This window comes from Saccoglossus kowalevskii, chromosome 5 (genome assembly GCF_978046115.1).
Source record: "Saccoglossus kowalevskii chromosome 5, keSacKowa6.1, whole genome shotgun sequence".
NCBI classification, from domain to species: domain Eukaryota; kingdom Metazoa; phylum Hemichordata; class Enteropneusta; family Harrimaniidae; genus Saccoglossus; species Saccoglossus kowalevskii.
Window position 1 is genome coordinate 39,744,878 of NC_140645.1, and position 26,779 is coordinate 39,771,656.

The following is a 26,779-nucleotide window of genomic DNA, read 5'->3' on the forward strand; positions in this document are numbered from 1 at the left end:
CAAAAACAAATTCATCACACATCCCTTCACTCAAACTGAGCCATGCCTCCCGGCATAACACGTTCATAAATCAACGATACCGTCCTCTACTCATCGTCATACAGGTTAAATACAATACTAATATAAAAGTATAAATCAAAAGAGTAAAACACGCTGATTAAGTACAATGATTAAACAGTCTAAATACAATGGTTATAATTCAAAAAAAAAAAACAAGGGAAAGGCTACCAATAGGCTCGCTTTTCTCAAACAGTTCGCTGAGGTAACCCTTCGCTGCACTGACACCCGTTACTAAGCTTAGAAACTCTATATCAAAAGGTCAAACAAACTAAGGCTTGGCGGTGTAACCAAGCGATCAGCCAATCGCTGCAGTCGACAGCATGATCACGTAATTACCAGGGATGCGTCGTTGGTTAAAGCATTGCAAAGCGGTAACTAATAAACAGCGAATAAAAAAGCTATTAATCAAACTCCTGTCATATACGCTTATAAACTTCAACTGAACTCAAAAGTCATTAATCTAAACAAAAGTCGTAAGACAAAGTCGCTATCATAACACATTACTCCTCTGGCAAAAAGACGGGGGGAAAGCTAAAACGATAGACACTACTAAGTTACATATAATCCTGTCAATCATGAACAAAAGCTTGCGTTATCAAACAATACGTATATAAGCGCACCACCTCTCATCTCAAAAAGCATTAAAAAACGTTACAAAGGTGCTCTCAACTCAAAAAGCGTCAGAAGTATTCCGTAAACAACAATAACTCTTAAAACGTTGATATCTCTGTACATCGACAAATCTCAAAACTCTGAAAAACTCTTTGGGGCATTACTTTCCCCATCATATTCCGTACTTATAAACTCATTAAAACTCATTAAAACTTCACAAAACTCATAACACTGTGTTGCAAATACTTGTCCACTGAGGCGCGCTTAAATCGTTATAAATGACCTCGCACGTCACTAAATATCATTTCAAAACAAAGATCTGGGCGCTTACATAACATACAATTTAATATCAAACGTTCAAAAAAACGATAGGAAGAGCAAGCAATACATTACATACTGAACAATAGTGTTGGGATTCTGAAAAAGAGTTCAACGTCTTGAGTTACACAGTGTCAGTTACGGTGTCCAGCGAACGATTCTCTACACACTACACAAATAGCTAAAATTCTAATCAAAGTCGCTGTAGTCTTCTCCTTTCGTCGCGTTAGTCCGGGGTCATTCTTTCATCATCATCTTGTTTTTAATGTCGCTCAATTCTTGATAATTTAGTCCTATTCGATACTCGTCCTTCCGAAGGGGCTCCGAAGTCTTCATGTCTTCAGCGTCGTTCATCGGTGCCATACTGTTAACGGCGTTAGTCGTCAAGCGCGGTTTTGTCTCTGCCATCGAGCTGCTAGTTCGTTATATGACCTATCCATTAGCTTATAACATAATAGTTGACTGAATCTAATTTCCTTCTAATTCTACGTTAATTAATACCATGCTCTATGAAATATAAATGGTACAGAAAATAAATTGGGAATATCATATCCAACTATAAATCTTTAGAGAAAAGTGGTATAAGTAAACTCTGAACAAATGACTGATAACGATTGACAAACAATCCACAAAATTAAAGCTGACTTGTACACTACATTACATAGTCATTTACTGGTTCAAAAACACAAAACAAATGAGTGACAACAATTCTTTATAACACAATCCACAAGAACAAAACAATTGACAAGTACACAACACTTCATATAATAGTTAAATCAGTAAGAGAAAACTATATAGACTTCATGTTATTCATAAAGTGTTTCGAATAGAATGGGTATATAGTCTGCATCACATGTGGCGCCATATGAAACGTGAGGTCTACAACAGACAAATGGCACTGACGCCATCTGAGATAGTTTGTGAACTTTTAAAATGTTAAGAATAGTCGTTCTCTACTAAAGGACAGAATGTCTTTTTGAAAAGTTTAGAAATGAAAATATGTGCTACTCAAATTAAGGTTCAGAGACCCTTCACGTATAGAAAGTAGATACAACGAGACCCGGAAGACTAGTTGACAAATAAGATTAACTGTTAAAGCCTATCAAAGCCCTTCCTTACACTTTATCATATTAATAGGTGAAAGTTGTGATTTCATAATGTGTGTCCTTGCTTGAATGGTGGTATATTCTGACAAGGTTATTGAAAGGTTATCGGTGACGAAATAATCACAGAAGAGATAAATTGGTTGTGGCAGAACATGTTTTTCTCTTATATACATTATTTTAGGGTGTATTGGGTTGAACCCATACAGGAGATTTTGTTTGCATATAAACTAAGAAATTGTAAATACTCTTACAAGAAGCCAGATTTTTTTTCTTGAAACACAATTAATGAACGTATTTCAATTATGTTTATGATCCAAATGCTTACGTAGCTACAGAAATGGCATCTAGGATGTTTAAATTGAAATACTCAACCTAGCCTCGTCACCAAGTAGTACGTTTTGACAAAGATAACAATTCCAAGTCACGTGATACATAAATCGGCGTCAGTCCGCCATTTTTTTGTAGATAGCCTTGTATTATTAACTAAAATTCAAAATTGTATCCATCACACCATGACGTGATAACTGCATAGTATTCATCTGTATTAGTTTCGCGCATTATTTATTGTGCATTTCCAGTGAATATGTTGCTACTTGAGTCACCTCGAACGAGCCTGCATGTTGTTTACAGGAAGAAGTGCAAAAAAATGAATTACATTTAGAGGAGCAACTGTTTTAGAGAAACTGTAAAATGTGCTATTCCAAAAGTGACAGGTGAAAGCATGATTATGATTCCATATCTCACTCGGATAACCACAGGAAAAACATTACCGTAATGGAATCTTTAAAGTTACGGGATATTCTGTATTAGTATTTATCATACTATGAGTATAGCGTTGCATGGTATTCACATTAATACTATTCACAGAACATTTATTTAATACGTGACTGTTGCTCGTCCGGCAATGTAAAGTGTGTTTTTTTTGCAAATTAATCTACAACGTTATTTATAGCCCAACTTACTTAAATGTGTACTTTAAATCAAACAAATTTTCAATGTGAACTGTTCTTGTCCAATCATTTAACTATTTCTAGTCTTCAGGGTTGTGTTCGAATCTACGTGATAATCTTTACAATCCTGAATATACACTATAAGCTATCAGCGTCACTAGAATATTAAGCCCACCGCACACTGCCTGAACACACTTCGACCAATCTCAATTCATAGCAACAGGACATCTCGTATCAATCGCGAAATCTTAGTAGTAAGGACTGAACGCAACTAAACGCAGATCTTGTGCTTACCAAAATTCGGACAGTATGCGGTGGGTTTTAACTGAGTTCCTTCAGTGTAAATTACATACGCCAAACAAATTAAGTAAAACCCGAGACTTTCCAGCAATGCACTTACTTGAAAACAAAATAGAATTATGTTTTGTAAGGATTACACATATATACGCGCGTTTACTTTACTGGTGAATTTCACCAAAGACTAAGCAATTACATCAGTCCCAGTCTTAATGTGTTAATAAATATAATTTTAAACACAGATGTATTTTAATATTTAACAAATTGTGGTTGAAATTTCTAGGGCACGCCATTTACACATTAACACATCTTATAGTGTACAATACAATCACATATAAATATAGCTTAGTTTCTGATACTGAGTAGTGTACTTTAATTTTGATTATATTTGAATAATATATTTCTAATTATAAACGATTAAATTATCAATAATTTAATCTCTACAATAATCCCAGCTGTAAATTCACATGACGTCATACAAATGTACGTGCCCATTTGCAGTTAACGTGCCACAATACCTGTTTACACAATTTCTTGTGGGTGCGAAGTACTTTTCTCGTTAAGAGATTCAGAATTCTTATTATTATCTAATTCGTATAACTAAGAGTGAAATTGGAACATCGTCTCATTGAGCACGTGTATGGTTTTGATTGCAATGATGTTAATATATTACGACATTGACGTCGATGTCGTAGATTAAAGATGACATACAAGGCTGTTGGTGTGATTGGCTAATAAAACCTTGTATATTGCATATTAGTTTCATCAGTTCTTCAGCGTACTTGAGATTAAGGTAATTTGTTGAGGCGCGGTACGATAAATTGTGTAGTCTGGCAATTTCATTAGATTCTTGATTATTCCTGAAATTAAAGTAAAAAAGGGGTCTCGTTACACTTTTAAAAAAAGAACTTGTTTTTATTGTATACTTGTTACGTCACTACTAAACGTTCTTGTTTAGATATATGTTGTGTCAGTAAATCTTTCATGTTCAAGTACACATCGTATACTCAGCGGCTGTCCAAGAATTTTAATTACAAACACTGAAAAACAGAGGAAAATACCATGACTATCAGATTATGGTTCATTGATTGATATCTAGTATAGGACTTGACGGTCAATTACACTTGACTCCTAGCTTAAAGCAATATACAATATAATCAACAATAGTAATCAGGCATAGACTTGGAAATGACATTTTGTTTTATTATTTAAGTTTATGAATGCATGGTTGCGTTGGTATACGTTCATCTTACAGCAGGGTCATAATACGACATTGATTATACTTTAAATTAATGACATCTCTTCCTAACGTCGTTTTTAACACATATCTAGAAAAGTGTACATATGAATATATGCAGACGTTATAATTAGTATATGAGCCATACGACTTATCTGATTGAAATAAAGAGTGCCCCAAAACAAGCAGAATAGTTCAATGATTAGATAGATAATTAATAATTAACACATAATTGTATCACCCGCGGTGAAATCTTTACAGACGTACGTCTTTTATCGACACTTCTTCTAGACCAGCATTGATATGGTTGTCTATATACTAGTATTTGTATATATGAATGAGATTTACAGCACGTGTTGTACACGTCATATATTAAATAGAGCCATTACTTCGAAAACCGAGTTTGTTGTTCATGTCATAGGTAATATAAATATATATTATCAGAGGTACATTACTTGGGGTTTGCAACTACGGTGACATGATACCAAGATCCAGTTTCAATCTCGCTTTCCCATAAAGTTCCAACTCAGAAAAATGCGGATGCGCATGCCCGAAAAATGGCTGCTCACGATATGACGGATTACATTAACTATATTTTCTGTACATTTTCGAGGTATTACATTTTTCACTTTGAATGTGGTAATACATGTTTTATTGTTTTATTACAAACCGCCTATGTCATGTGAGAAGGTCGTAGCATCAGTCTCGCTATCTACGAGATGGGATTTGAATGGGATCTTGGTATGATGTCACCATACAGTACAATGCACGTTGCAAACCCCAAGTAATGTACCTCTGATATTATAAACTACATCAGTCATCATAGTTATCATCCTTTGTTTACCCCGTTTATATTATTAATTATGTGAGAAACATATATTGAGCAACACGTTTCCCAAACTATTCAGTGGAACTCGAACCACGCACGATTTCCCCTCAAATAGTTCTTAATGGTTGGTTATAGGCGAGATATTTAAAGTCAGTTCGACAAACGTTTGTTTAGGTAACATGCCTTAAGATTTGGTTTTGAGTTTCAGTGTCAGGGTAGCTTGTTTAACCAAACTGGTAAACACTTCTATCATCATTGTTCTGAATGAGCTTCGTACATTTTTTCATATATATAGTATTATAAATACCCTACGACAGTGATATGGTGGTTTCTAGAATGGAAGTGACTTAAATGGCCATTGGAGGCTTAATATCCAACAAGTGAAGCTTCAGATCGAATCTCAGTGCATACATAGGGGGATTGTTGAACACTCTCCCTAGAGACATGCGTTGTTCGATTTTCGCAAGTTGAACAGTTTGCTCAAGTGTCAAGAAGCGGCAAAGGATGACACGTGATGGGCTCACATCAACGCTTTTACCACCAGCAGCAATCTCTATGTGTACTAGTACATAGAGTATTCGGTTGTAAGTAAGAGACCAACAACAATAATCATATTTGAATACTTTATGAAAACCACGTCATATGTATTGATTGATAAGATAAATGTTCAGAAAGGTCTTTGTGGCGAGTTTTCAGATGATATTTCGGGTTTTTAGTTCGATAGTTTTGTTAATCATACCTCGCAGTCACTGTTCTTCATTGCAACAAAAACTAATTAATTATTACATGTTTAGCAATCGCTGTAAATAGGACACAGCGTTGTTTTAGATTGTTACACGTACTATTTCAAAAATAGGGTAATGCGACCCTGGTAGTTAATCCTGGCCGTGGGATATTGTAGCGGAATGGCTAATGAGAAAGAAATACACACATTAAGATCATGCAGAATCGCCAAGGTAACATCCGATGGTACCATGACAATGTAACCACGGGCAATGTATGGAGACCATAATCTCAACAATTTTCCCTTAAGCTGGATTTTCATTTTTTATAAAAATCAAAGAACAACTAATTAATTCAAAAAAAAAATATTATTGTGCATTTATTTAAGTTATTATTTTCCTCATCTATTTTATTAGTTAACAATTTTGCACTTTTAGGATTGTTTTCAAATCGATTTACAAATTGACATTTAAACATGGACATTGACACGAAACCCGGGCAGCTGGCTTCAATAATTAAACTGATATGGATAACCACGATGGCGTATGTCTTCTCTATTTAGATGTCAATGTAGTCAGCGTGTAACAACATGTGATACAGACAGCATTACAGTCTTTGGTCATTAACCATTCGTTTTTCATCAAGTGCATACAAATTAGATTTCAGACCAATCGAGTTTTAGGTGGATGTGTTATCGACCTTGCAATTGATGAACGGTTCAGTGTCAAGGTATGTAATACAAACAGCGACAATTTGAGGAATTGACACAAACTCACAAATGTGTCTTTGCAAATTTAAATCACCGTCTCCAGAGGTCGGTAATGAGAACTAAATGACATTCGAATCGAAAGGAAGCAATTTGCCGTGCACGATGTAGCTATGCCTAATGGTCCATTCACTTAATCCAAGCTGTTGGGTATTAACACCAATTGGGCGAGTAAATGGTCCACAAATCCCTCCAATGATGTGGGTAAACGTTTACCAATACAATTGACTTGTGCTAGTATACATTTTGTAATGTATATAGGTGTATCATCAATTCTATTTTCTATATAGTAGTCGTTTGCCAAAAATCTACCATACTTATAACTTACGTCTGTAAAGTTTGTTCCTGTTGCACTGACATGCAGTTCCTATTTAATTTAAAATACGTTCGCATTAGGATTAGACGGGTCTTTAGGATGAGTGAACGACTATTATAATGCAATCACACCAGATGACTCATGTTGACTGTAGTAGGAGGTTATTCTCAGTCGTATACGTTACATTTCCCTGAAAGCTCACATGAATGCGTTCTTTTAGTATAACTGCTAGACTAGAGTGCGATGAGACGCCTTGAAAATTTGCGAAATAACGTATTTATTGTTTCTCAATACTTTCCTCGTTAGTAATTCTGTACGTTTGTAGTGTTTTTTTGCTGCATTCACTTTGGCAGTTAAATGACAGTAAAATACAGACTGTCCGGTGATTCAGCAATATGTGTAGCAAATAATTTATAGTACAGTGAATCTGATTATGTTAGTATGCTAGTATGTGGTGTAATAATTCACGTATCCACCCAGCATCATAGAACTAGTAGTGTGGATTCTAGGTGTCGGCAGTGACAAAAAAGTGATATGTTGTTAGCTCGTTGCACCCGGAGTGTACATACTGTCTTGAATACTTGGATACATTCAGATGTAAGTTTTGTTGCGTAAAAGTTGCCAAACATAAACATGGTATGTATGAATATGATATCCATTTTGTGATCATAGACTCACGTATCAACGTATTAATATTCAGTTAATGAAATCACAATATGCTTAAGTTCTTTAATTAATATTCAGTACTATTATATGAATTTGCTCTGTTACGTCATCAATTTTACTACTTTGGTGCAATAAAAAAAATCACAATATGGCAAGTAATTAATATTGCATGAATCAATTGTAGGTGTCAATGACCTTACAAGTCACGAATGTGTTTTACTGGGAATTAATTTACGCCCGTAAGATGCGTAAACATTCTGTGTAGATGTTTATGTAGCAACGTACTCATTTAATGTTACGTTAATTCGCATGTCTTAGCGAAATCAAGTATTGTCCAGAAGTACATCTTTCTACTCACTCAGCAAATTGCTGTTACGCTATTCGATAACACTGTATTTATGTTTCGTGTATAATGTATATTCAACTGGTTAATCAATGTAGCGGCAATCATTTATATAGCCTAACATAATATTTCTTACGTCAGGTAAGTGTTATTGAAGCTTGTTAAATTCACCCTCAAAGTAGAAACCATATGATTCTAATCAACAGATTTTTCATCAATTTCAATTTTTGGATCATCTTTGGCCAAACATGCCAGTAACATTGAAGGGCGGTAGTCGTCGCGCCATAAGCGAGATATATCGGTCTCATGTAGCCAAAAGCCAAAGGACAATATAAAACAGTTCTAATCCACTGCAGGAAGCCACGCTGAAAACATATCATGCTAGCATATGAACAGAAACATGAAGCTTTTACTAATATGTCACACAATTGTAACTAGAAAACCATGAAGCCCTGTGGAAATGAAAAGGAAATGAGTGTACTGAGGAGGGATTCCGGGTGCGCAAGGATTTCTGAGGTGTTCCGATGAGTATTGAGCAATAACATGAGTAGTAAAGAAGTATTCCTGATAATGTTGGGACCCATCATTCTATCGTACAAAATGATGAAGATACCAAATTCTTTATAATGAAACTAAAAATTATTTTAATAGGACTTAGTTGAAAAACAATTGTGCATTAGGCAAGTAGAGAAAACATTTTTTTTTTATTTCTATTAACTGAACATTGGAATGTGCATGTTATGTGCATCTACCACTTCTCGGTTCATCGCAGGTGATGTTTTTGCCTGCTTCACAATAATAGACAAGTGAATCCGTTGATGTCATCAGTTCAGTAGTAAAACCTAAGAGGTGACTCATTCATAATTGACAAGGAGGCACTTATTTCTAATCGCTTTTTCTGTGGGTGGGCATGGTGTGCACAGTTGCTCCTGGGGTCACTTATTCTGTCACAACCTCATCAAGAACAGCGGGCAGTCGCCCCTTAGGAGTCTCAGTCTGGTAGTTGCTAACCTACTATGAATATATTTTGTAAATACTTTGCTTTCACCACAAACTAAAACGATTACTACAGCGAATTTTCATTTCATTGCAATATATCTCGTAAATAAATCAGCTAAGAAATCATACATTTGCTATGTGTTTGTCGTAGTTTATCGTCGATATATGCAGTTTGTTTGATACACGGGAAACAACATCATAATTCTTGTGCATGAATATAGAAGCGTTCTGTTTAATTAATGTTTAATTACTTGAATTTGCGACAGTGTTGAAAATACGTAATAATATTTTTTATTTCAAATACACAAATTTCACAAAACGACATTTAATAAAAATCAATCAATTTTAATAGGAGAGGAGTCATCATTTTAATTATATCAAATGACGTAAATACAAAGAAAGGAGGCACAGTTCAGTTCACTGCAGATGCAACCCCTATTATCCACTGCGATGAGAATCAGCGAAGTTTTCCCGTTCACTGATATTCATCGTTTAACAAGGTTTGATGATTTTGTTTAAAGTATTTTTTTAAAGTATATTAAGTGTGTCCATTTAATACATCAACGGTTTGCTTTTCAATTTTGTGAAATCGGAAAATGTTGAAAACCCTATTGCTGATCGATTACTTTAATGCACACGATAACATACCAACTGACCTCTGTGCAAAACAATGCATCGATTGTGCGTGAAAGTGATGGAATTTTTATATTATGTTTCAACCTTTCATTATATATATATTATAGTCACTTTGGATTTAGTTCGGCAATGATTGATACACCTTGCATGCATTTAAACGATTCATGATTATAGTCTAGTTGATTTAGCCCTGAAACAGGCCGAACCGGGAAGTAAATAGTACATTAACAAGTTTGGTATCAAAAGATAGTGAAATTTGTGTAGATTTACCACACAAAAAACCCAAGAACTGATAACATGGGCAATTTTTTCATACGGGTAGCGTTTTTCGTACATTTTAGATTTTTCTTACATTTATATTTTGTAATTAATATTACTTACAGCCTACACATCATATCATATAGATATTGCTAGTGTTTTCTATACACTTTTTATTTAGATAAACTGAAGAAACTATCCGCCAGTTATAGAGCAGAAATTTGCTGATGTCAGCATATTTTTTCTACAATTATTTTAACCTTGTCAAGTAGTTAACCAATCTTTTGTTTTACCAGATACTTATCGGTATAACAAAATATCTTTCCTTTATTTCTAAGCATTAGCATCTAGCACTGTTTGACATTTTAATGACTCGTTTGTAATTTCCAGGGTTTTTAAACACCCTGTTATTCCTAAAATATAGCTGAATCCTGTTACACAAGGAAGATTGTTATGGTAAGACTTTTAAACACTTTGCTATGATTACTTCCTAATTTTCCTTACTGTATTAATTGCTCTGTTTAGAGTAATCATATTTTAATATAGTTAAAACAAGTCATTTGCAAGTCCTTGCATGACTGTAAATCATAATTAATTGCTCAGTTTGTAAAGTCAATGTGACTTTTGATTATCATCACGTGATTTCCTTATATGGCAACCAGACGAACCTTAAGTAGCACAAGATTATGTCGCAATTTCTTTGCTTGAATACTTTCAGACTTTCTGAATGCAAATACTGACAACTTTACCAAGATTTGAAGGATTTTGTGCGTACTAAACGCGTCTTGTTTATGCTTGTGATAAATTTAGATTCGTACAACATTGCAACAACAAAACTCAAGATCCACAAAGATGAGTGGATGCAACAGGTAGAAGCCAGACTTCTCAGCATCAGCAATTTTACATGATTTCCACTATCATGCAAACAATGAAGACCCTGAATCCGAAAAAAAATCGACTCATTATAGTGACTCCACTACAAATAGGACTTGCTGTTCAAATGAATCGCCAGTTTGGCTCACGATTTCTCATTGATTTTCTCCATAGTCAGAGTTTTTTGTTCATCATATGCAGTGGTACAGAAGTTTGAACGTAGTGCCACCTTGCACCAAAGAACTGACAATCCTGGTTTTATACAACATTTTATACAACATGTAGCTGATAATGTTGACCATAATGTCCAGACCATTGACGGGCTGAACACGTTTTGTGGTATGGGCATAATAACGACCATAACACCAGGGATAATGTGGAATAACACCCGGAAATCACTGGAAATCCAACATAATGAGCCCACAAGTAGCAGTGTGAGGAATATTGTTCTCAGACTGGGTGGTCCGCATGTGCAAATGAGTTTTCGGGGTTGCATTGGACATTTGATGAGTGGACCTGGACTTGGAACTATTGGAGACAATTTATGCCGAGAATGCTGTTGGACATATGTTGAGTGGCAAGGCCATTTCCAGGGCTATTAGGGGTCACATTCTAGTGGAAGCAGCATTATATGCATTGCTTTTGTCAATGATGCATGACCTTTTATTACCAAGAAGATACCAGTGCTAGTGAATTAACAGATATACCCGAACATGGCGATTCCAGTAATGCAAATCAGTCACAAACAGAAGATACATCAAATGAGTTGAAAGAAGCTGGGACCATCCTAGAGAGGCTGCTTGCACACGAGACAGAGATAGAATCAGTTTGTTCGGAGGAAGTACTGACTCTAATACAGGACAAAATCAACCAAATCAAGGAAACACTCGCTTCCCTTTGAACATCCAAGTTATGGCTACAGTACATAGAGATGATTGAAATACTCCAGCAGTTCATTAAAGCTGAAAGAACTGGTAACTGGTCTCTCCATCTAAAAGCTTTTTCAGACATGCTTCCATACTTTGCTGCATCTGGCCATAATCTTCATGCAAAGTCAGTGTACATATAGGAGTGTCAAAACAAGTGGTGGGCTGACAACGGGTAGAGGTATGTCAGAAATACAACGTACCGTTTGGCTACTATTAATACCTGTATGTGCAGTAGTCAATCGTGCAATGCACGAGTTCACTGGTGTTTCTTACATCACAAGTGAGCAACACAAAGAGAGTGCAAATACCAGGCAAATTAGAGATCATAATGACCTAATTGAGTTAGTACAGTTTCTTCGTGCAAGATATCCATTCACGAACAACTCTCTATGTAGTATAACTACTAGAGTTGTTGCTGATGACACAGTAAATGTCGATAATGCTATTGGTGCTGAAATAATAAAGTCTATGATTGGAAAAAGCGGGAGTGATTTTTCATTCACTAAAAAAGAACAGGCTGTGTGAAAACATCATTAAAGCTTGATGCAGATGAAGTACAAGTTGATCCCCAGTTGTTATTTCAAAGACTTGTTTTCATTGCAAGGGGAATTGTATCAACAGACAAGTTGTCCAGTCTTTTCACCTATGAGCCGTGTACTCATCCACCAGCACTGTTTGCCTCTGATGGACTGATGCAGGAAGCAAACAAGCCAGCTTTAGCCGAAGCAGTCTGGAAATGTGTTGGTCCCATTACTAGTGACATGTCCATTGAGGTTAAGTATGTTATTGATGGAGGTTCACTTTTACAGAGGATTCCATGGCCACGAGGACTAACATATAAGGGCATCTGCAAACTTTACCTTGATTACATTGACCGCAAATATGGTAAAGAATCAACAGTTGTTTTTGATGGCTATTCAGATAGACCATCAACAAAAGACACAACTCATCTTAGGCGTTCAATAAGGAAAATGTCTACTGGTGTTTAGTTTGATTCTGATATGGTTATGAATAATGAAAACAGTTCCTTGCAAATGCAGCAAATATCCTGGGAACTGAAGTAGAAGTGAAGGGAATCAAGGTTCGAAATGCTGATGTCCTTATTGTGATGACAGCTGTAGACTCTGCTGTCAATGCACCAATGGTAGTTGTAGGTGATGACACGGACTTCTTAGTGTTGTTGATCTACCATGTCAACTTAAATAGTCACAAACTGTATTTAAAACCAGAGGCACTGCGAAGTCAAAGTGTGGGACATAAAACATACCAAAGACAAACTAGGACCACTTGTTTGCAAAAACATATTATTTATACATGCTGTCTTGGGCTGTGGCACCACTTCCAGGATATATAGCTTAAGAAAAGGGTCTGTCCTTGAAAAAATTCCAAACCAACACACAGTTTCAATGTCATGATTTAGTGTTTGACCAAGATAATGCTTCCAAAGACGACATTGTGGAGTCAGGAGAAAAAGCTTTGGTCCTTTTATATGATGACAAGTCCGCTGAAACATTGGATTCACTCACAACGGGAAAGTTCTTTCAGAAAGTTGCTACAAGCGTTACATGTGTAGGGCCTGAGAATATCCCACCAACATCTACAGCTGTAGGTTGCCATAGTCAACAGGTATACCACCAGGTTCTGATGTGGAAAGGGCAAACTCGTGTTAATCCAGAAGAATGGGGCTGGAAAGTGAAGAAGGGAAAATTGCTTGCTATCCAAACTGACAAGCCTCCTGCACCTGACAAATTACTATCAGATGTAAATGTAAATATAAATATAAAGCAGACTGTTGAACGACACGTTACACATGGACTAAAATGCCCCCCCCCCATGTGTGATGAATGTAGAGGTGTAAGCTGTAGGAATTCACCCAATCTGGATCTTGATGATGATGAATGAAGGTATGACAAAACACAAGTCTGATCATGTTAGTTTGTAACTGTCTCATTCTACCACACACTTGATATAATCGATACCTCACAAGTCTTGCCAAACACTCTTTTGATATTACCACATCAAACCTTCATTTGAGCCCCCTTCATTATGCGATAATTGCCACATTCCACATACCTGTAACTGTGAAATGTCCTTCCTATATATTACCATTGTATCACCAATCTTTACATGATACAATCACATATACTTTGATAAACATAATTCATTTGTGTGTTTTTATGCAGATGCCTAATTTGTGGGAGGTGCGAGTTATGGAGACCGACTGCAGCAAAGTATCATGTTGATTTGGCGAATGATGGATCTAAATATGCCCCAAATATTCCTGAAATTTTGTTTTGTAATAATGAAAATGATATATGAACAATAATCGCAGAGTTTTCTATATTGTGTAGAATTTATATTGATAAAATGCCAATGAAACAAGACTAATACCAGACCCTGTATATTTCTGAAAATATCACCACTCGGCGGCGCTGTACATGCTTATAGAGGGCGCTATTTGCTTCACCATGCACAAAAAAATGTTTGACTAAATATGATAAGTGTGGTAAGTGTGATAAATATGTGGATATATTGAGCATTATTATCCCATATGCATTTGTATATGTACGTCTTACTGCATCATTAAAATGGCTTAATATTTCCATTATATGGGCAATATCAATACCTGAAAAAATCAACTTTCCCTTTGTCCGATTTTGGTAGACTTTTGATATATTGTTTTGTATATTGTTGCTAAATCTGCAAAGAAACTTTCTGTTGCAATTTTGTCCGGGTTGACCCAAAAAATTAGATTGACTGGACTACTAGCTTTTAAAAGACATCGTCTTCACAAGGTCGACGGACTTCTGACGTCAGCAATGACGTCATCATGTATATGACGTCATCATGAATGTTGAAGTGATCTGTTACAGATGCAGATTTATATATTACATTCATTGTTTTTAAAATATTGTTGCTATACAGTAATACATTTCAATGGTAATTAGAAGTTATTAGAGATTATTGTAAAAACAGTGCTAACAACAATAAATCTTCAACATGCTCTAAAAAATAGGTCTTGGGTTTTTTTTGGTCATTCTCAATGACCTTAGCCAACGTTTGAAACAAAATTCGCTAATGTACTATTTTATTCCGGGTCAAATCCTAAATCCACTGGACTATTACGACTTATTTGTGTAATTCTGACAAATGTTCTATTATACATAGGAGGAAGTTGTAAATTTATATTGGCAGGATTGTCTTTATCATTTAAACGACCATTTATTTATCTACTTAAACCAAGTCATTACGCGTCCAGACGCACCCTACTCCGTCGACCCCTTGATGCGATGTTAATGAACAGTACTACAATACTAATTGCGAATGTGATTAAGAAAACGTGCCTATTAAGTCAATGCAGCAAAGGAACAGGTGCAACTGTTAATTCGCTGGTTCGCTGGTCACGATCTTTTCTAGAATAACACTTTTCATATAAGTAACATTTGTGCTCATTATCTCAGTTATATCTAATGAGACTGTATAGACTGTATTAAGGACATTGGCAAATCTATCTGAGACGCACAGTCCTTATAAGTCTCACTCATTTACATTAGTATTTCTGAATAAATGTGTTTGGATAACTAAATAAAAATCCATATACTCCATTTCAGAATCTGTACGTTCAATATTAATTCAGATTGACGAAAATTACCAAATCTGTAACGTAATTGGAAACGTGACAATGTTTATTTAAGTATATTAGTTCAAAGTTGTTGAAAACTGACTCAATTGACCTCTTGGTTAATATAGACTTTTATTATGAGACGCGACAATTTTCTAGAACTCTAAGCTTTATACTATGTATCACGTGCATAACATACGTATATCCACTATGTGACGTAATACTGAAAATGCATGCCACATAGTTTGAAATCACGTATTGCAAATCCTTTTTTGTACGCGCAATCAGGAGGTTGTCGGAGTTTCCGGATTTGCATATTGTCTGATAACTAAGGATTGTGGTTAAAATGCATTATTCATTTTGGCACGCTCGTGACTTTATTTTCAGAATTATTTTTCAATAGTACGAACAGAAACGCCATTACGAAATGCATTTATGTAAAATAGAAACACCGTCGCGACAACAAGATTAACGTACTAGACACTGCAATGATATATTCACATTCAGTGTTATTTCATCATCGTTTACTTTAAGCTCTCCGGCGTCTCATTTATCGAACTGTGGAAAAATGAATGTGATTATATTATATAATCCCACCAAATCTGTTCTCCGGTTTACGCCAGCAGACGCAATGCTCGGATTTATACAGGAATCGCGTCTCACTTCAAAAGAAATATAACTGGGATTATTTTAAACAATTTTCCCATACTCGTACAAGTAAATATTAACAGCAGAACGTACTTAACATATATATAAACATATTAACAATTATTTCCATCGTAATCAATAATTAAAAGCAATCATAAACATGCAATACACTGCTAACTTTGGCAAGACATGTTTTATGATGTAACTGCAAATATATATAAACCTGTGCTGCACACAATTTTGGTCGGGATGATTATGCTCACCAAATCAGATGAAAAATCCTGGTCGTAAACAGTGAGCAACATGTTCGCTTGAACAGATTAAAGGTTGACCATTTAAATTGTTTTCTTGTGTGCCAAACTTTAGTACCATGTTTTAAATACTAAATTAGTAGCTGACTCTCGCAATCTGATTAAAATCTGATGTAGTGTACGGGCTTTAATTATTTTGGCTATAAACTTATTTTAATTTTATGTTTTATTACTTTTGTTATTAATGCCTTTTTATTTTATTATTTTACTTTGATTTTGATTTTGTGATTTTTTTTAAAATTCCGCCCTACATACATCTGAGCCGATGCCTATGTAACGAGATTTCAACGAGACCCACTGTCGACGATTTTAGTCAACGAATCACAGACCTTCTTCTATAGCGCACATGATGACGTCACTGGGCAGAGTCAGGTGGCAAACACACTCAAACATAAAATGGCGGATTATACCGACGTTAGGACCGAGAAGAACACGGCTTTTCGGTAAGTTTATCATTGTCAAATGCAACGAAAGTCATTTTTTTATGTTTATATTGTGGCTCGAATGGTTCGAGTTTAGATCGTTACTTTGCGTAGTTATTCTGGGAGTGACGTTTGTTTCCACCGGTTCGACCGAACACCGGTGTCTTTTTCCAGTCGCTTGCCCTGGAGACGGGTTTTTTTTTGTTGACGATCGGGTCAAAACCGTCTACGGTATTGAAGCCGTAGCTGTAAATATTCATCAAAATGTATCAACATTTTGTACATTATACAATAACTCTTTATTAAAGTAATTGAGCTGATTTGGACTGGAATAACATATTTTTTATTTGGAATACATCGCAATTGATCAGGAAATATTTTATTGCTCCAATTTTCTGCGTCGATGCCGTGGGCCGGTGACCGTTATACAATTTAAAATTTGCATTGTTTACTATAGCTGTTTACAGTGTTCTAATCATTACGATTTACTTATTTTTTTGCTTCCATTCTAGATAATTATGCTCAGTGTTTGATGTAAAATTGAAGCGATGACTGAATAAACGAACCTTGGCTGGCGAAGATGTATCAGGAAGTGTACACATTTGTTGGAAGTGAACACAATATTCAATGTAATGACAAAAATTGGAAAATGCTGTGGAATTTCTTTTGTAAATAAAAATATACTAGCAATTTTCTATTAATGGTTTATTCAAGTGGGCAAAATATAATGTACAGAAAGATTGCCCGTAGAGTATCGCTACACTGAAAAGTAAGCAACCGACAGCCTCTATAAAAGGGGGCCTGTGATTGGCTGTTACTTACGCGAGATTTGAACGGGACTTACGTAGGCGTCGGCTCAGATGTATGTAGGGCGGAAATAAAAAAAATCAAAATCAAAGTAAAATAATAAAATAAAAAGGCATTAATAACAAAAGTAATAAAAAATAAAATTAAAATAAGTTTATAGCCAAAATAATTAAAGCCCGTACACTACATCAGATTTTAATCAGATTGTGACTCTCGTAGCTACCCCTATTCGGTCAGTGGACATAGAATGTTCATGCAATAATTGATTGATGCATGCCAGCTAATTGTTTATATAAACGCCACTATTTACATTGTTAAATGTCAAATGATGTTTAAACACTGAATTACTCAGATATTTATATATCGCATTAATCATTGATACATGTAGGTTACTTTAGACTTATAGCACTGTTTTTTTACCTCCAACATATTAAATTTACATAGATAACAAACAACAAATAATATAGATGATAACCAAGCACACACATCTTCCAGTAATGTATTTTTACTAGCTCGGCAATGTCACATGTATTCACTCATGCATCTTTATACATCACTTAAAGTGATTTGAAAACTGTGTATTTTAACTGATTGTGTTTTAGAGAATTAACAATGCTGACATTACGTATCATATTTATTGGAGTAATGCATATTTGAATTTTAACAGTTTTCGTCATTTAATCAAGTGTTTAAGAATTATATATTCTTGTTACTTTTAGAATATTATGTGTGTGATACAATACCATTTTGCTTAAATTATATTTCTAAAATCAGATTTTTTCAAATATTTCAGGATTGAATTACCCGTTCCCTCAAACATAATATATTATCTTACACAAATAAGTAAAGCAATCAACATGACCACCATGCTGATTAGAAATAGTAAATAATTTGTTTACTCTCACTTTTAAGGAAAATAAAACAAGTTGAAATTTAGAATATTGCATCTTTGAGTAAGAGATATACAGATTTCACGTAATGTCTCTTGAGATAGTATGACTGTTTAACAACTCATCGAGGACAGCTTGCCTCGTCTATTTCTTTTTAATTATTCATTATTTTCAGTATAATTATTGAAAAAAAAAAACATTTGAAAAGGATACGACTTGAATTACGAAAATATGGTTGGCCATATGTTCTATTGACATTCACTGTTTCCAATACTCTTCTGCAATCATTTGAGCTGACTATCATTGAACCTGAGAAGAAGTGTATAAATATTAAAGATAACTTTATCATGATGATATATTGTTAAAGCGAGATTTCGTCGACTGAATATAGATTCGTAAGAATCGCGGTGTGTGGAGTAATGTGCCTTTCTGTACAACTAGCAAAATTGGTCTCTCATTCGAATCAAATGTTAGCAAATTGACTTGGTTTATACAAGCACACTGGCCTGCGGTAACTAGATTTAAATGCACAAGGCTAACTTGAACTCCAAGGCGACACGAACATCATGTAATGATGATTGCGCATTGCATATTCGGTTAACTGACTGCAAAATAACCAGATAAACATTTGATTGTCCGTGGCAAACATCCGCCACAGTGCAGTCATACGATACGTCATTAGTACAGGTAATGTACTCTGTGGATTACCATGGACCAGCTGAGTGTATTTTTATGTTACCATAATGTTAGGTTATTCAGGAAGCGTGTTGTCTGGGGACATTACTCTTTATAAATATAAGTCAGTGTCAGTATTTTCTCTCACACAACACATCGCTGTACATTAAAAGGAGTGTGACTTTATGGGAGACCATACTAAAATCTACATATCGCACTAAATTTTAAACAGGAGCAAATACGTTACTAGCTATCTGTCTACAATACTATTGCATGTACGAGTAATTGCAAACTATCCCCTGAACAGATTTTTAAAATCTTCAAGTAAGCTTATTTATTTGGACAAATGCCTAATTAGATTATTAAAATGAAAGCTTGGACATATTGAAATTATGTAATTACAAATGTAGGTTTCACATATTTTATCCTGCCCCAACAACAACAGACTTAGGTTTGCAATATTGATGGATTGAAGAAGATATTTATATATATATATATATATATATATATATATATATATATATAAAGTATATATCACATAAATATCGTTACAAATATATATACTGTTTTGCCACCTTTAAAAACAGCCCAATGCGAAATCAAATGTGCACTACTGCGCATGTTACTAAGCATATGTAATTATGGAAGACACATTCGTATTAAAAACATTAGAGAATAATGTCATAATGCAAACTATCTAAAATTAAATTTCAGTCAATATCTATGAATATCATATACAAATACATTGTCAAACATGCGTCAACTAGGATAATTTCTAAATATGAAGAAATACGTTCAGCAGAGATCTATGCCGAACTAAGATAAAATACAAATTATCCCATTTTCTCTAAAATTAGTATAGGGACCACATTTCCGGTATTTTGGTATGTCATTCATGATAAAGAAAGTTTGACGAAACCAGAACCTCTTTACGAATCGGAGTGATGAACAAAACGTTAAGACAAACAATGACAATATCAGTATATTAGCACGTCTTATTTATTATTTCTGTCGAATTTAGACAAGAAATACGAAACGTAATTTCCATTATAGGTAGAAAGATATTAATTTTTATATTTACATTCAGATGAATAGATGACGTATTTTTCATCAACAAATTTATTGATTATAATTCAATTTTATATCTTAATTTATATTACGGAAAGTACAGCATCATTGTTTTCTGTTTCGAACCTACACTACACTTCGGACTTAGAGGATTACTTTATTGCCATTACGAATTGTTCCTACAGTCCTATCCCCTCGACTACGTGGTAAATCTCAATGTCATGTGTTGAAATGTATTATATATATATATTTAAAACTATTAAATCAAACGTTTTCTTGAGAAGATCTTGCTTCAACATTCTCATATATTGTTATTTTGTGAACAAATATAGTACTTATGTTACAAAAGCGATCTCAGAAGGTCCCAATGTCACTTACTGATGTTTACTGAATGTTATTAATATGAATTATCACATCTCACTGCTGTTACGCATGCTGTGATTGGTTGAGACTCGGTCACATGACATGGAATAAAAATGGATATTACATGGTATATTGCCCGCCAAGTGGATATTACATGGGTATATCACATGGATGACGTCACTGAAACTACTGCGCAACGATACTGCGCACAACAAATTGTCGTTCGCTGCACTGGGGCTGTTCTGGCCGCTGTTGCTTTCAGGGTTTTGAAGGAACTTTAGCCATCCGAAATAGACAGTGAACGTGCCAGAATGGATATTAAGTAAGATACTCTGTTTTGATGTATAGGGTATTTTTTATATGGAGCAAAAATGTACGGCAAAGCCGCCACTGAAACGTCGCAGCCGGGGTCGCTGTAGCGCGTTCTGCGCTGTAAGCACTTCTACGCGTTCCACGCCGATGCTAACCGAAAACGCTCTAAACAAAGCTGTGTGGCTTGTGAATAGGTGTGGTACGTTCGTGAGAGGGTAATTTCAGTCATTTCCACGGCACTCTGACATTTTTATCTGTAGAGTGATCAAATAACTTGCGTTTGAAAATTTCTCAATTCATTTCAAAAATGTTATTCTCGATAATTTGAGTGATTCACACTGCTGAAACACGGTTCAACTAAAAAGAGTATCCATGGCTGAAAATAACATTTACTGAGTGTATTTCGTTGTTTTTTTCAGCAAACAATGTATATATGTTATTGAGTAATGTGAAACTTGTTATAATAGATAAAATAAAATATTGCATACTTCAAATATAAGTGTTGTTATTTTGTGGGAGAGCGGGTGTGAGTGATGTATGGTAGCTGTGATTGTCATGGTGGATGTCTGTTCGATGTGATAAAATAAATAACACATGGTTATTCGGGCAATATCACGATTTGTTGTCTGCCCTCGGGCTGTTGGTCATGACCATAATATTGATGATGCGCTCGCCTTCGGCTCTGGCATCATCAATATCATGGTCATGACCACCATCCCTTGGGCAGGCAACAAATCGTGATATTACCCTCACAAGCATGTGTTATTATTTAACTATTTGTTTAAGACATTATTCACATGTGATTTTATAGCACCTAGTGGTCGAACGAAGAATGAATAAATAACTGAGGGCGATGTTTGGACGTCTTCTTATTAATTTAATAACAGGAAATGCCTGATGGGAATTATCAACATCATTATTTTGTTTCTCACTAACCTCACACGCGTTAGTGATTGCACCTGGCATGCGTGAATGTTGTATTTGTTCTGAAAACAGGAAGTTCCTCTTAAATAGTACTGTTTATTCATAATTGGGGAGTTACAGCAAATGTATTTCCAAGGCATTGAAAGCGACAGTGACCGGGATAATGACAGTAATGTAAGCACAGTTTATTGTGCAGTAGTTTCAGTGACGCAACTGGCGGGCAATATAACAATTTCATCGAGTGTCATGTCACTGAATTCACAGTATACGTAACAACATTAAGATGTATTATTACAAAATTCAAAACACCGACTTTGTTCTTGGGAAATTTTGGTCAAAAAAAATTATTAGAATCGAAATATTTAATCATTTCCGAAAATGTCTGTAAACATGTTTAAAGATTTTCTTAGAACAGTAGACCCATATCTCGAGAAGAAGCAACACATTTGGGCGACGCATCACGTATATATTTCTTATGGGAGTTACCCCGAGATTGAAAGTGAGGCAATAGCTGTAACAAAATCGCTTTAACATTCACAAATAATGATTGAAACCTGTCAAACGAAAATATACACTTATGGATACTTGCATAGCAAAATGTATTCAATGTAATCCCAGTGCAATAGCAGAAAAAGCAAAAACTACTGTCGAAGACTATTATCGTTCCGCCGCCATTCTAATCTGAAGATATGTGGTAATCTAGTGACCCGAATTACAAAAATACGGTCGTCACGGTATCTCGAGCAATTTCAGTACTATGGGAAATTCCAAATCATAGTGCTTTTTGGGATAGCTTTCAACCCTGATCCACACAACTCTGCCAATCACAAAGCGCGCATACAGATACAAACTGAGAAAACTATCTGACAATGTACTAACATTTGGAATAGCGATATTGTCTATGGAGTACGACGTCAAATATGAAATGTTTATACGCATGCGCAGAATGATGATGAAGTTTCGAAAACCGCGAATTAGCCGGCGAGTTTAGGGCCACTCCTAAATTTGTTTTTCTATCGTTGCCCAACGAGAGCGCGGTAACACACAGTGCTCAACATTGGTTGTTTAGAAAGTTATATAAAGACTAAGAAAAATAAAACGAATCAAAAAAATGTGTAAATAACCAAAAATGAATTTGAGACAGATATTACCTATTTTAAATATTAAATTCATTTTCGTCTGTGATACATTAGACTTGGTAATGTTCCTTAGGCGACAACTTTATTCCATTGTTCCATTAACGGCCTAACATTAATGTTCCATTGCATATTAATGAAACACCCTTCGAATATTAACATTATAAAACGTGTTTATGGAATGTACATATCGAATTTCAATGAAGATTTTTACATGTAATAACAATATCTACCCACGTGTATGTCTGCGATGACTTTACAACGCTGAGTATATGTTCACTATACAACAATTAATGGATGAATATTTGCATGCAGAACCGCTAGTATGCGATTATGATTGTAACTTGTAGCAATGTATATATGATAAAGAGAACTCATCCCTCTACCTATCACATATAAAGGGTTGATATTTTGAAAGTCAGTGAAAGTTCTCTTGTTTAATAAGTCCGACAAGTTAAACAATTGAAATTATGTTTCAAATCATCAACAATATATATCAATATTTTGAAAATTCAAAATGGCTGTTGTAAATAGTTGGATGTGCCTATCATATTTAATGTAAGTGCACAGGAAATAGGTGTTCAACTGATATTTTAATTCAAAAACCGCAACAAGATTTGAGAAGCTATTAAATCAGAGAGGATCAATTCTTCAAGGTCGAGCAGTATATTCAAAACAACATCGTAATCCTATAGAGAATCTGATCTTCAATCTAAATTAATTTTGGTACATTAAAAGATGATTACTTGGTCTCAGCATGTACAGCATGACCATTCATGGGTATATTAGATGTCAATATTGTTATATATTGCAAACTCCTTTATTTATGAATGTGGATAACAAATAATTATTTAGTGTTAGTGATAGTTGTTGTTGATGGCGGCTTTTTTACAAATCACGGACAAATTTTCAGGTAGCCGCCCAATTTTCTTAAGCAGCTGGCCATTTTTCAAGTAGCGTGCCGTTTTGTTCAAATAAGGGACCAATTTTTTTTTCTTTTCAAGTAGCAGTCATAGTTGGGAACACGAACCCCAACAATCATTATTTGGTTAAAACATCCACATACATTATTGATATTGAAAGTTTGTTTTGGTAAAACCATGATTCTGAAGCTATGACCATTTCGGGATGCCAATTCATTTTCTTACTCGTTTTCGTGTAATGCGTGGGCGTATTTCTAGTTTATCTCACAACAACATTGTGATTACATTTACTCACTTTTCTCATACATTCTTCAATAAAGGTTTTTTATATACAACAACAACAACAACAACAACAACAACAACTCGTACTTCATTGAAAATAGTAAAAACAATACAATAGGTGTATTTTTGTTATTAGCTAAATACAAATAGGTGATTCGGAAAAATCATTAATCACAAAAATTATTTGATAATGCCATCAACAAGTAAAAGTAGTCCCAAACAGAATATTTTCACAATAGGACATTTTGCAAATTGATGTTTGAAACAATTTTTGTATTTTCCAAACGTATCAGATGTGATTATAATCATCCACCTTTAGATTCTAATTCAAAATGACTACCAGAGTGAGATATAAACTATATATCTTAATAATTTAATATTTAATTTTTCATATATTAGTAGATTGCTTTACAGAAACTGTCCTAGAGTGAGTAACCAGTATCGTCATTTGTAATGGAACCTATAGTGTGCACGAGCACAGAGACTAGATTACTCTCGATCTAACATGTATACACGTTAATCCTGACACGCATCAATTTAGCCTTAATGGCTTCCACGGCTTATAATTTACAGCGCCATTGTAATTGGATATTATACTTCCATCGAAAGAAGATCGGAATAATGTGATAAGTTTGTAATATTGCACCCGAAATTATATTAACAATATGTGTGAAATATCATCCTTCTATCCCTGGTATATAAAGTGATTTATCGGTAATCTCCGTCCTTGGACAATTTAATATGCCAAGCTCGTCACATCCAATGTCATATTTAAACTACATCTGTTATTATGATTATGGAGTACTGATGATCAGAGTGTGTCTCCATTATCAAAAATTAGTGCTACAGATTTTTACGATATTTGTTGACAATTACATTCGTTTATAGTGGATTGCTTATAGACGTCAACCAAAAACAAGCACTTGTCTGATGCAAAATGGTATTTATTCAATGAAATAGACAAATGTATATGAACGTTTATTTAACGGTACGACAAGCGACTTGAATGTAGAATGTACGCCGATTTTTATTTTGCCGAGACTATAATTTGTACTGCCGTTCATGTAAGTAAAATGTGGGTATATATTTGAAACGATTAGGCGTGAACTTGAATAAAAAAATGTTTAATGTGGTTCTGAAAGCCCATTTTAAGGTTACGTTTCGGTGTGTTAAAATGTATAGGTTGGGGATATGACGTTTTCGGTAGATAAGAAGCGATACTTACATATCTTCTTGTGTATGCTTTCCCACCTTAAACATATTTCCAATTTGTCATTAATTAGTCAATTTTTATTACATACTGTTTCAATAACGGTCTGTCTGGGGGACATTGTCACTCTTGAAAACAATGTAAGCGTATTCCTAGTAACAAGATGCTATTAGAGGAGGAGGAAACCTTCACTAATGAGGCTTATTCTTTCTCCAAGCAGTATGCCTCAATCACTTGTGAAATAATAATACTCATACTTGTAATCCTGTGGATGGAAACAACATTTGACATTTTCTAACAACGTACTACGTTGTAATCCTCATATACGCACTTAGAGACATTAATGGTAAGGTGGCGAATCCAAAGAGCAGCATGTGATGCTGAATTGTTTTCAATAACAGCGAAATAATAACAGCTGAAATGTTATGAGAAAGTTTTAAACATATTTGCAGACACTTATATTACCATTTATATGGTGGTATATAGTGTGTTTTAGTGAACATTCTAACACAAATCAGTAAGTTTAAAGCGGGTGTCGTCACCTGCGCATGCGTCAGATGGCCAGAGCGTGTCATTGTTTACAAACAAGCGTCTACCCATGAGCCTTTGCGTGTTTAGCGTGTGTTGTTATCGTCGCTTGGGACTCAATTCTTGCGCGTGCGCAGGTGACGACCCTCCCGCTTTAATCTATATTTTGTCATCAGTTAAAAACACGAAGATTATCATCTACATATTGGCGAAACACATCGAGTAACGCCAGTATTCTCGTGTATAAAATGGATATCATCGATTCTTGTAAAGTTAGGTTTTTGTACATGAGGAAAATGATAGAGTATTTTAAATTTAGAATAAATTTAAAGAGTGACATTTTCCAGTTTTCTTCATATCATTTATATAATTTGTTCTATATTTACGTATGCACAGGCAATACAAACAGATCAAGTTTGGTTGAAGGAATTAGTTTGAATTATACCGCATTGTATCATTTGATATGTGTTCCGTCTACCATTTGATATATTTTTAAATATTTGGTTATATATTAAAAACATAATTATAGTATTATCGTACAAAAGCATTCGGTGTCATTGAGAAATAATAATAATGATAATAATGATAATAATGATAATAATAATAATAATAATAATAATAATAATTTCCCATTTTCTCTTAACATTATACATGACGTTGGTTGAGTATTACGAGCTTACCTGTATCATCACTGAGAATACTGCATGATTGCATTGTATATGCGTGTTCATATTTGATCA

At 34.7% G+C, this 26,779-nt stretch overlaps 1 long non-coding RNA gene across 1 annotated transcript; it reads left to right on the forward strand.

The window, feature by feature from the left end:
- Nucleotides 1-16,738: 16,738 nt before the first annotated feature.
- On the forward strand, nt 16,739-17,745 carry LOC146746128 (uncharacterized). The gene is made up of 2 exons (XR_014929583.1): nt 16,739-16,942; nt 17,434-17,745. It is a non-coding gene; the product is annotated as an uncharacterized LOC146746128 (long non-coding RNA).
- Nucleotides 17,746-26,779: the final 9,034 nt, after the last annotated feature.